Source organism: Hypanus sabinus, chromosome 17, assembly GCF_030144855.1.
Source record: "Hypanus sabinus isolate sHypSab1 chromosome 17, sHypSab1.hap1, whole genome shotgun sequence".
In the NCBI taxonomy this organism is placed as follows: Eukaryota; Metazoa; Chordata; class Chondrichthyes; order Myliobatiformes; family Dasyatidae; genus Hypanus; species Hypanus sabinus.
Window position 1 is genome coordinate 36,185,896 of NC_082722.1, and position 12,547 is coordinate 36,198,442.

Consider the following 12,547-nt stretch of genomic DNA (forward strand, 5'->3'; position numbering starts at 1 on the left):
CCAGATCATGACATCAAACTAATGGACAGATGAATCAATATATGTAACTTGATGGTCTCTATACTGAGACTAAAGATAAAATATTTGTGGTAGGCCATGTTATTGATAAGCATCTTACAACGAGGTGACAGGGATGGTTGCATTAAATCTTCTCCATACCTTATGTTAAGATAAATCTTCTGCAATTGAAAATACTTAAGTGACTTATTATTGCAAATGGCTATGCCTATAACATACTAAAATATATTTTGCTGGTCCTTTAGTTTTAGAGAGACAACACTGAATGCTAAGGTTGACAGAAGAGATATTCCATTCTATTTATTTTTCTCTTTTTTTCCTGCAGCAGACTATTCACAGGCAGAAATGGCATTTCAGTCTCTAATTCTTTTAGTTTTACTATGATCTTGGTAAGCAGGTTTTATTTTTGTCTGGTTTGACTGTGGAAGCTACTATTGTCAAATTCAGTCCTTTCTCACCTAAGATCTCATGCACAAGCATGTAGAAGCAGGCAGAATTTGGTAAACAACACAAAAGTCCCTAAATAGAAATTCCACCCCCCCCCCTTTATCTGAGGATGCAAACCAGTTAAGTTGTCCCTTGGTAGTTCCAGATGAAATGGGTAACAGTACAGATCCAAATTCAATGACTCATGAACACAATAAATGGCTCATTTACCCACTAAGTGCTCAAGAAGACTTCTCTACACTTCCTATTCTTGTTTATCTTGAAATTAAGGAGTGTGAAGAACAATGTTGTATGTTTCATGTATATACTTTTACTGCAGTATCAGTTTAATATTTTTATAATTTATTTCATTTTAACTGTTCAAGAGGGAGGACATTTCAATGTTGATTATTTGGTTCATTATCTGTATGCTGCTGCAAGGTTGTAATGGATGGATTGAAAAGGAAAAGATTGTGATATGTATTGAAAGTACTTTTCATGTAACATTTTATAAAATGATTTAGTATAATGTATATGTTCAAATTTATAAAGTTTTCACTAATTGAAACTGATTGGATCAGGCATCTAAAGCAGCCCCAAATGTTAAAATTAATACTTCCATCCTGTTCAGAATTTCTACAGAATTTGGGATGCTGTTGGGATAGTGATATCAGTTAAATGCTTGAATTGTAAAGTTTAAGTTATTCTGTGGCCTTATGAGTTTTGTACAATGTGTTCATGATAAATTGCTTTTAATAGAACAGATTAGAATACTTCAATTAGAGTGCACTTAATGAAGTTTGTGGAATGAGGAGCACAAGCTAATTTTTCAGTGTGATTAAGCATGTAGCACAGGTGAATTTCTTGAATTGTAATAATGAGGGGGACTCACTGACAGATGTGAAATCAGGTGCTGCTATTAGGTTTAATATGTTGCAATGGGAAAAAAGAGCTCAAATAGTATATCAGTTTTATAAGACAAAAGATGTTTTTGATAATAGACAAATGCATAGAAATTATTTTTTTGGTAGCAAAGAATGCAAAACTCTAAGACCAGAACAAGGTGATCAGGAAGTGTCTTTCAAATGCATGGAAACATTTATCATATTGCATAGCATTGGGAAGAAATCTATTGACCTCCAAGCCAAAGAAGGTAGGAACTGGAGTCTACTGGAGTTTAGTGTAAAACAGGAACTTGCTGTAATTATTTTCCATATACTCTAAGGAAATTGTTCTCCCATCCTCTGCCAGGTTTCTCATTCATTTTCCCTTTACACATATCTTCCTTCTCTACCAAAAGCGTGTGATCCTATATTTCTTCCATAAAATTTGTTCTTTCACTCTTGTTTTTTTTAAGTAATACTGCTGCTGCATTTTTGGATTTGTACAGTAGATGGTTTCTTATGTTCTGTACTCCTGTAAGTACATCTCACTCCTGTGGTTTGTTGAAGCCTTTACTGAATAAACCATAGCAATAGTCCAGAATCATCAGTAATTGTGGCACCAATTACTGGAATGTGTTATTTGTTGCTGTTATCATTTTTCCTTCCTCAAAAGGCAGATGGGATAATGATCCTCTCAAACTGATTGGTCGGGATTTTGTATAAGTCTGTAGTGCAATTTACTTAAAATAGATGAAAGTTGAATAAATCCTAAAACACATTAAAATATTGGTATAAAGTCGTGGAGTTGTACGTCACTGAAACAGTCCCTGTGACCCAAAAAGCCAAAGCTGACCATCAAGAACCCATTGTTACGAGGATTACCCTTCAATAATAATGACCAGATAGGCACAGAGAGAATCTGTTTTTAATGGCAAGTACAGTTCACATAGACATGGATTTACAAACTAAATACCTGTGTGCACTCCCACTAGGTTCTCTGACCTTCCATGAGCAGTCATAGAAGAGAAAAGTTAATACCTGGGAAAAGGAGTCTTTGTTGGCCAGGTGTTCTTCTTGATCTCGGTGTAATCTCCATGTTTCAGATCTTGGGTCATCCACTTATTGTGCTGGTTGATCTCCACAGAGTTGTGGCTGCCTGTGCTCCCAGCATACTCCATTCTTAGTCTTTCCCTTATCGGATCAATCTATGACGTTTGAGTTTTGTTGGCTCAAGATCACCTGACTGACCTGTGTCAGCTTCTGACTGTATGGGCCCAAGGCTACATGTGGTGACCCACTTCCCAGTGCACTTGAACCGGCTCACAAAGCGGCGCGCGCCGGCATTGAGGCCGGTCCCAAAGAGGGCGCCAAGCCTGCTTCACCAGCAAGGGGAGAAGCCCGCGCACGGGACGGGACTGTAAATACGAGCCCCCTACAGTATTCCCGCCTGGGGAGGGTGGGATCAGGAAGGCTTTAAAGCGAGGCCACGAAGTTTGAATAAACCTCTTTTGTAACTGCAGTTCACCGACTCTGTGTCGTTATTGCAGAGCTGCATGTAGCACACCGCTACATACAATCTGTTTTGCTTTTTGACCCTCCCCTCAGCCTTGTGCTTTAGGTGATTTCTTTTGTTCTAACTCAGACTGGTTTAAATCATTCCAACAAGATCAGCCAAACACTGGGCTCAGACGACCAGATCAGCCTGTTCCTTCTGCAAACCTACCATTTTATGTAATAAACAGCTTCTTCTCTGAGAACGGACTCAGGATTAGCAGAACATTAACAGAAACTCCTTGTGTCCACGTTCAACTGCTCTGATTAAGTTATCTCAGAGCAAGAATCAGTTCAATCAATTCACAAAATGGTGGCTGCAAAACCAGTCTCACGTAAAAATATCAGACAGGAATTTGTGAAGAGATTGCATATCATTATAGCAGAGGAAATGCACAGCAACTTTAGTGAATATACATGCTCGGTTAATATCCAAAATCTTTAGTCACAATAGTACAAACTAAATTCATTATCAAAGTGCTTATACTGTACAACCTTATGATTTGTTTTCTTACCGGCATACACAGTACATCCAATAAACATAATAGAATCAGTGAAAGACAGCATCCAATTGGATGGGAAAATAACCACAGTGCAAAGGATAACAAACTATGCAAATACAAAAGAGAAAAAAAATCAATAAATAAGCAATAAATATTGAGAACATGAGATGAAGAGTCTTTGAAAGTGAGTCCATAGGTTGTTGGAACAGTCAGTGCTTAAAGGGAAATTACAGGTTGCAGATTACAATGAGAGTAATTCAGAAAAAGTACTGTATATTTACAAGTTTTTTATGCAGCACACTACATTTTGGCATCTGGCATACAACACTGATTCACAACAGGGCACGATTCTCTTGTCTTCATTAAGGTGGCAATGCAGATTCTGCGATGTAAATTAAACTTCAACTTCTGACGCACTAATCCTGCTGTAAAAACCATTTCAAATGCCACACTTTGTGGAATGATAATTGGATTTTAAGCAGTATTGCTGCTGAAATGTTACCTTGACCCTGTAGAATGTATTTTATATGCATGGAGTCTAATTTTCTCAGAATATTTATTGCAAAATATGAGGGATTTTACAGTAATCAAAAATCTTTCAGAATTGGTTTGTGCTACTTCATTCTCTGATTTGGCAAGCCAGGTTTAAGATAAGATGACTGCTGAATGGTGAGTAAATCAGAGTTATACCACTAAAGAGCATGGTCTGGGTGACCAGGATTTTTGATGATGGATACTTTATACAACAACATTTCATGTAGATGTGCTCAATGTTTGGGAGGGCTTTATCTGTGATGCACTGGACTAAATCCATTACCTTTGTAGGATTTTCAGCTGAAAGGCATTGGTGCTCCTGTACAAGGCTGCAATGCAGCTAGTCAATGCACTTTCCACCACACACCTATAGGGATTTGTCAAGATATTTGATGACATACTGAATCTCCGCAGACTCTGAAGGAAGTAGAGGCGCTGTCGTGCTTTCATTGCAATTACGTTTAAGTTATGGATCCAGGACAGGTCCTCTAAAACAGTAACAGCCAGGAATTTAAAGTTACTGACTCTCTCCACCTCTGATCCTCCGATGATTACTGGCTCATGAGCCTCTGGTTTCCCTCGCATGAAGTCTGCAATCAGTTCCTTGGTCTTGCTAACATCGAGTGAGAGGTTGTTGTTATTACACCACTCAGCCAATTTTTAAGTTTCCCTCCTGTACGCTGATTCACCACCACCTTTGATACGGCATCAGCAAACTCGAATATGGTTTAGGAGCTCATCTTAGCCACACAGTAAAGCAAGAAAAATAATTTTTGGTGTTATATATTTGATGATTTATCTTTTTAAAGATCATTCGCTGGTATTTGTTAATATCATTAAATTGAGAAGAATAGTTTTGATCTTACCTTGCTGTTAGTTTCCGATGGATACAACAAGAACTGACATTTCACTGAAAATCTATCCGTCACAAGGTCTCTGAAGTTCCTGTTCCTTGTTATGTTGACACCCAGATTCAATCACAGAAATGCAGTTCTTAGAGAACCAGTGTTGCCGAAAGTGTTCTGTTAAATGTTTTATGTTCTCATACAGTTTAAAATTATTTATTGCCCCTGTTGTATTCAAGAGCCATATTTAAAATGTATTTCCTCTTTAAATTGTCGGCAGATCTGTTGTTGCCAGTAGATCAGAGAAATTGTAAAGGCCAAATTTCGATCTTTGCAAATATATGATCCTAGCTTCATTATCAAGAAAAATGGATAGAGTACCTTGGCTATAGTGCTAGTATTGTAGGCAGTAAATCTGTAGTGCCTAGAATGAAGAATTATTCTCAGGTGTTGTATATATTTTGCTGACCTCAGCTGGAATATTTGTAGAACTGCAAACTCCATGGTTAGGATATATGGGATGACAGTTGCTTTTCACCCTGCACAATTTTGCTGTTCAAGACTGAGTGAGTGTTATGGCATGAGAATTTCTTTAATTCTTTTAAACTCAGAATTCTATCAACATATTTTCAACAAATTGACAGAGCAACTAACCAGACTGACAAAGACAGGGAAGTTCTACAATGGGTAGTCAAAACTGCCCAATGTATCACCAGCAGCAGCCTACCCAGCATCAAAGATGTACATACAGAAAGGTGTCAGAAAAAGCCCAGTAATATCATAAAGGATCCCACCCACACTGCTATTGGACTGTTTTGTCCACTCCAGTTTGGGTGGAGGCTATGTAGCATCCATGCCAGGTCCACCTGGATAAAAACAGTTGCTATTATGTTTGTTCTTAATGAAGACAAACCTGCAAGGGTAAAAGCTAACACACACATGCACATACACACACACACACTCACACACATACACACACGCACACACACAGAGATGGATTGAAAGTAGATGAGTGAATAAGGGACTGTATTTGCTTATTACAATTGAAGTTAATGTAAATATCTTTGTCGAAAAGCATTTTTGTTTCTTGCAGGTTTTTGAGGACATACTACTGTGTTTGTTTTCTTTAAAGGAAGAAGATATGTTATTATGTGTGTACATTATAAAGAACTTCAGTTTCCAATGTGTAATGTGGATGGTTCACCCGAAATGGGAAGTGATGTTGCTGAATGAGTCACACTCACTCTCTTGGTGGGCTGGAGTGTCCTGAGTAAAATGTGGTTGAGCTGAAGCCATTCTGTAAATAAACAATGTTAGATTTTAACCCACACAAGTTTGTCTTTATTAAGAACAAATATAAGAATATATATTTCCCCAAAAAGACAGCAAAGCTGCTCAACACCATCTCCCACCAACCCAACACCACTACTTTATCATATCCTATCAGCCACCCTATGTACAGACACTCCCCTCCTGTCTCTAGTGTTACTTTATGCACATACAACTAATGAATATAAGCTATATATATATATAATATAAGTGTTTATGTTTATTGTGTGCATATTTTACTGTGTTCTTTATCTTATTGTGTTTTTTTGTAATGCATCAGATCCAGACTAACAATTATAATGTTCTCCTTTTCATTTATGGACTGGAAATGATATTAAACAATCTTGCATCTTAAACCAGAAAAAGAGAAGCACTCGCTTCAAAAATATTTTACAGGAAACAAAATGAAGATTGGGACATGGTTCTAGATTTTGAGGCCAATGCTGAAATATTAAAAACAAATTGATTCTCTCTCTGCTACAAACTGAGGCGTGGCCGCCTCGGTAATCCATACTGGGAAAAGTTCCTTAAAAGAATGTGTCCTTCAGTTGTTCTTGTTGCCCTCTGGTGGTTGGACGTTGATAAAATATTAAAGAGCTTAGTACAGTGTGTGTATACCCAGGTATATCTATCTATCTATCTATATATATATATATATATATATATATATAGATAGAGACAGAGACAGAGACAGAGAGAGAGAGAGAGAGAGAGAGAGACAGAGTGAGAGAGAGAGAGAGACAGAGAGAGGGAGAGACAGAGAGAGGGGGAGGGAGAGCAGTGAAAAGCACTGAACTGTGATTACCTGATGGTTGCAATCCCTGAGTAAGGCGATGAGCACTGAAGGAGATTAGCTAGGTTAGTTAAATGCTTGGCTTTCATGATAACTTATGATTATTTGTCTCTGTAGCTATGGAACTGCCTGATTTATTGATACTGTCAGATTTCACTGATTCATTCTTTTGTGTTTGCACTGGTTAGGTTTTTACAAAGTAGGAATCAAGATAAGTATAATTGCTGCTTTAGACACTTAAATCAAGTCATGGATTGAACATTGGAAGGGATGGAACACCTGGCTTGGCTGAAATAGAGAAACACCGAAGTTAAGATCAGCAGTAGGTCACTTAGTTCTTTGAGCCTGCTGTGCCATTCAATATGATCACGAATGATCACAGAAGTTTATTTCCCTGTTTGTGTTTTCTTTGCACATTCCTTGATCCCTTTAGCCCCTAAGAACTGTATCTTGGGCAACCTGACCATCTGGAGCACCCTTCCTGCATTTGGTTTGCCCAGTCCTGTTAAAGTTTTGCGTGTCTCAATAGGATCCTCTCCCATTCTTATTAATACCAGTGAAGATCAACTGAATCGGCTCAATTTTTCATCATATGTCAATCCCGCCGTCTTTACAATCATCCTAGTGAACCTTTGCTACAGAAAACAGAAATCCATTTTAAACACAAGGGATTCTGCAAATGCTGGAAATCCGCAGCCCCCCCTCCCCCCACATGCACAATTCTGAAGGAAATCCATTTTGCTCACGTCTGAAGGGGCCAATATGTTGTAACCTCTCGCCCGACCCCCTGAAGTGTATAGTGTACTAAACAATTGGCATAAGATTTGACTGGTGGTGTGGCACAGATAAGCAGACACAAGACTCTGTGAAAGAATGTAAGCAACATCAAGAGCAGTTCAAGAATCCACCTGTAGCTCCTTCCAGTCCCTGGCCAAACAAATAGTGGTCGAGTGTAAATGAACATGATGATTTATGGGAAGAGTGGTTGTCAATATAGGAGATGCACATTCAATGTAACTAGAAACAGTGACAATAAAAAAAATGTACTTTAAAATGTTGAGAATGATCGTTGTTATACCTGAACATCTGGAGTTACGATGCAAACAACTCATGAACGGTGAATTTGCCAGGTTTTCCGGAAGGAACAGAATCATTACTGCTGCATTTCTGATCCTAAGATCATTCTGTAAGCTCATGCATGAATTTTAACACTATGTTATTTCTGAGCTTTGTTGTTGTTGTTGTTCAGTCAGTTAATTGAGTCTGACCCTTCGTGACCTCATGGGCCATAGGGTTCTCATGGCAAGATACGGAAGTAGATTGCCAGGCCTTTCTTCCACACAGATACGGCTGCTGCCCAGGTTGAGACTCGGCTGGGTTTGAACTCAGGACCATCTGCCTTGAAGTCCAGAGTTGATGCCACTGCACCACCAGCTGGCCCAATTTCTCTGTACTAACCCTTTAATGTCTCTCATTTTCCTTTAATCCATTCCTCTCAGCCTCAAGTGGTTTGGTTGAAACGATGGGTCAAATTGTGGAGGGTGCATTGAAGAAGATAAATGAAGCTGAAATCAAAGAAAAGATTGCACATCCTTTTTCAGTTCCAAAATATACTACATATAATTACAGCACAGACAGCTGCTGGGTTATTGATAGGCAGATGTTACACAGGTTGGTGGTCGATGTTACAAAAAAGCATTATGATGACAATTCAGGGCCCCAAACAGCCCTTCCAGGTGAGATGACACTTCACCTGTGAGTCTGTCGGGGTCATCTACTTTATCCAGTACTTTCAGTGCGGCCTTCTCTACATCACTGAAAAATGATGTAGGTTGGGGAATTGCTTTGTTGAGCACCTTTGTTCTGCCCACTACAAAAGGCAGGAATTCCTGGTGGCCACCCGTTTTAATTCTACTTTCCTTTCCCATTCTTACATGTCGGTCTATGACCTCCTCCACTGTCAGATTGGAGGAGCAGCACCTGATATTCTGTTTGGGTAGCCTCCTACCTGACAGCATGAACATCAGTTCCTTAACTTCCAGTAATTTCAACCCCTCCTACCTCTCTGTTTTTCCATTCCCCATTCCAGCTCCCCTTTTGCCCCTTCTCTTTTCCTCACCTGCCCATCATCTCTCTCTGGTGCCCCTCCTCCTTCCCTTTCTGCCATGGTTCTCTCTTCACTCCTATCAGACTCCTTCTTCTTTAGGCCATTACTTCTTCCACCTGTCACCTCCCAGCTTCTTACTTCATCTCCCCTCTCCCACCTACCCACCTTCCCCCTCACCTGCCAGCTTGTACTCCTTCTCCCTCTTCACTTTCCTATTCTGGCTGCTTCTCCCTTCACTTCCAGTCCTGGTGAAGGGTCATGGCCTGAAACATTGACTATTCATTCCTCTCCATGGATGCTGAGTTCCTCCAGCATTTTGTATGTGTTGATCTGGATTTCCAGCATCTGCAGAATATCTTGCGTTCAAGATAACAGAGATTATGTTCTCCATTTTGAATGAGATTATCCTGTTTTTGAAAACAATGTCATATGAAGAACCTGTGTATGGGGAAATGTCATTGATTGTACTTCACTGGTTTCTCTCTTCAGTTTATCTGGATGATGATTACCTGATGATTCATCAAGACTGCATATTATAATCCTTTAACTGAGCCAGAAGCCAGCTGAAAATGAGCTGGAACAGGATGCTCCCTCGCCTACAGAAAATGATGCAGTGAAAAAAAATTGTTAACATCTGCTGGAGATGTCCCAACAAAGGAAGGCAGTGACATTTACAGCAAGCCAGGAAGCTGCAAGGTGGATTGAAGATACACAATGGAACTCTTAGTTGCACCGTTAGGTATTTATTTTAGCACTGGATGTTCTTAATTGCATTTACTGGTTGTATGTTTGTATATTAAGTGGGAAGAGACATATTATTTATTGCTGGACGTGGTTACTTTTCAGAGGTGTTATCACTTCCATCCCGTGAAAGGGCGATGGTACAAAATAAAATAACTTCTAACAGTGAAAAAGCAGAACTGTGAGTACTATTCACATATTCTGAACAAACGGAAAAATCTGAGATGGCATCTGGTGCAGTAGTGTGGGTGTGCCACCCTGTCAGAAATGCCACACTTCAGAGGGGATGTTACCATCTATTCTTGACCGAAACCAAAGTGAAAATGAAATGTAAAAATGCTCTGAGCCCCTATCACTTCAACAGTCAATGTCCCATGACAGTACCTTGAAGATGAGCTGAGGGATTACCTCATAGTTTTGGCCAATATCTATTCCTCACTCATTACTAAAACCAGATAAACAAATTAAAGTTTATTGGAGCTTCCAGTAAGCAAATAAGCAGTATGCTTCCTACATTACATTAGTTATTTTGAAAGGAAGATAGTCTTTACATATCACATCATTTATTTTTGAAAACAAGGAGTTCAGCAGTAATTTTGGATTTTTATGCCCTTCAATTTCTTGGGCCAACATCATGTTTTCAGTATTTTTTGCTTTAATAATAGTGTTAAAACAATTGAAATACACTTCATAACACTGATTCTTTCTCGACTATCTGCGTAACCTGCAACAACATATCCTTTTGAGGAGCAAGGTTTTCACTGACATGAGCTGCCGATTTATGCATCTAAACCATCTATGCGGAGACCTCAGAGTTTACTTTGAATTTTAAGAAAATTGTCAGCAAATACTGACAGTTTGCAGTGTTAGGATTATAGATATCAGGTGTGTAACAAACAAAAGTCCTGTTCATATTGCAAAAAGAATGGACAGAAATCCATGCTTTTGTTCCCAAGCAATGATCCCAAGGAAATGGACATTCATATCTTCTTTCTCCCACACTTACTTAACCAAAAGGCTAATATTTAGTAATTATATTTCTCCAGCTAGAGCAACTTCTGGTATATCATTTATTTCTTGTTATTTAGTGTTGATAAACTGTATAGAGATCAACATGTTTTGATCTAAGGGTATTGAAGATGCTAGGATAGTCTGACTTGAGGAAGATACACTTTATCAAGAATAGACAACATAAATATTTAGCATTGTTTGCTAAAAGATTGGAACAAATGGGAAATTTATTACATTACAAAATCTCCAAACTACAAACATGAAAGCGTAAAGTACCAATGGCTGCAGTCAAAATGTGTTACGTCTTTCCTGATGTGGTTTGTTATTTTATTTCTGATTACAAGCTCTCACTCCTTACTTGTAAGTTCACAGAGGCTGTTGATTACTTATTATTGCATTGTTAAGCAATTAAACTTTGTCACCAGATTGGCAGTTTTTATATTGTTTGTACATTTCATTTAGCTGTTATTAGCTAGAAGCACTTTGTTAGGTGTCAAAGGAATTTTAGTTAATCTTTGAATCTCTTTTCTGAGAGAACTCCTTGTGTACTGTAAGGCATTGGTGAATAATATTACTACAACTATATGGGACTGGAGTTTATCTATCTGCCTAGCTTAAGCAAACAGGGAAACTCTTTTACAAGGGTATAATAATGTGAATTTATTTGATAGCAAGAGAAAATAAATACTCTAGAATGATTCAGATTGATATAAAGCTGGAGGTACATTTCCTTGTCTCCATAAGGAACGGACTTCTGGCTTGGATTTTTCATTCTCTGTGTTATTTGTCACTATCTCCCTGGTTCTTCTCCAAAAGTTCTGTTCTCCCAAATGTTTTTCAAAGTGCAGCTCACCATGTCAAAGTTTGGTGCCCAGTCCTCCTCACCTGAACCTCCCCGCACAGGTTTTTCATCATGTTCCAGCTCATTGAGATAGTCCTCCTGATTGCTCATCTTCCCAGTTTGGTGGCAACAATGCTGCAGGAAATAAAAAGAGACCAAGAGAAAACTGAATAGAGAGAACAGAACTCAAAGCCCTGACGCTATCAGAATATAACCATTAGTGCAAATTTACCCACATGCAACCTGATCATCCTCTCACCTAATGTTGCTGAATAGCCAATATGTTGAGCCTTGGATACCACTACATTGATCTTGGAAGCAGAATTTCCTACTGATTTGATCCAAAACATTGACTCTGCTTCTAACCAGATGCTGCCTGAATGGCTGAGCTTTCCCAACACTGTTTTGACTTACGGTTTTCCCTTAATCCACTCATCATGAAATAAAATAATAACATGAAAAAATAGGCATTCTGCAACACAAGTCACTTCAGTTCAAATTTATTCCTAAAAGAAATCCTGAAATTGTGAAAGGCACGGTTATATTGTAAGCTGTTGCCTTCTTTCTTTAGCTTGAGGCCAAACTGGCAGATAAAACATTCCCCATCTGTATGTGAGTATGAAACCCTCGAGGTTTTGGAAAGAAAATCTGCAGATGCGAGTGAGAATGGACAGAACCTCCCCATCTTTCTGCTTCATTCCATTCATTAAGGTACCGAGGAATAACAATGAAGGTGCTGAAATAATTTGCCATGACACTCCTACAGCAAGTGATGCAACCTGCTTACTCATAAAGAAGCTCTTGTTGTTTTGGCATCTTCCATCTCTTTCTGCAGGTTTACCAGTAGCCGCTAAGTTGCCGCATGCTCACTCAACACACCTTCCAATCGTTAGGTTGGAAACAGTAGTTCTACAGGATTGAGACAGTTGACTATATTGACTGAGATATTTCATGTGGTTCGGGA

The 12,547-nt window shown here is 38.8% G+C and overlaps 1 protein-coding gene across 4 annotated transcripts in view; it reads left to right on the top strand.

Annotated features, from left to right (window-relative positions):
• LOC132406825 (uncharacterized protein K02A2.6-like) overlaps positions 1-11,217 on the top strand; it is a 70,570-nt gene extending 59,353 nt beyond the window's left edge. For 2 of the 4 annotated variants that reach the window (XR_009516259.1, XR_009516256.1), the window contains exon 5: positions 7,072-9,354. The gene's annotated coding sequence lies outside the window, so the exon portion shown is untranslated. Of the gene's footprint in view, positions 1-7,071; positions 9,355-9,479 lie in introns of those variants that run through there. The other 2 variants (XR_009516257.1, XR_009516258.1) reach the window with 1 other exon arrangement.
• The last annotated feature ends 1,330 nt before the right edge of the window (positions 11,218-12,547 follow it).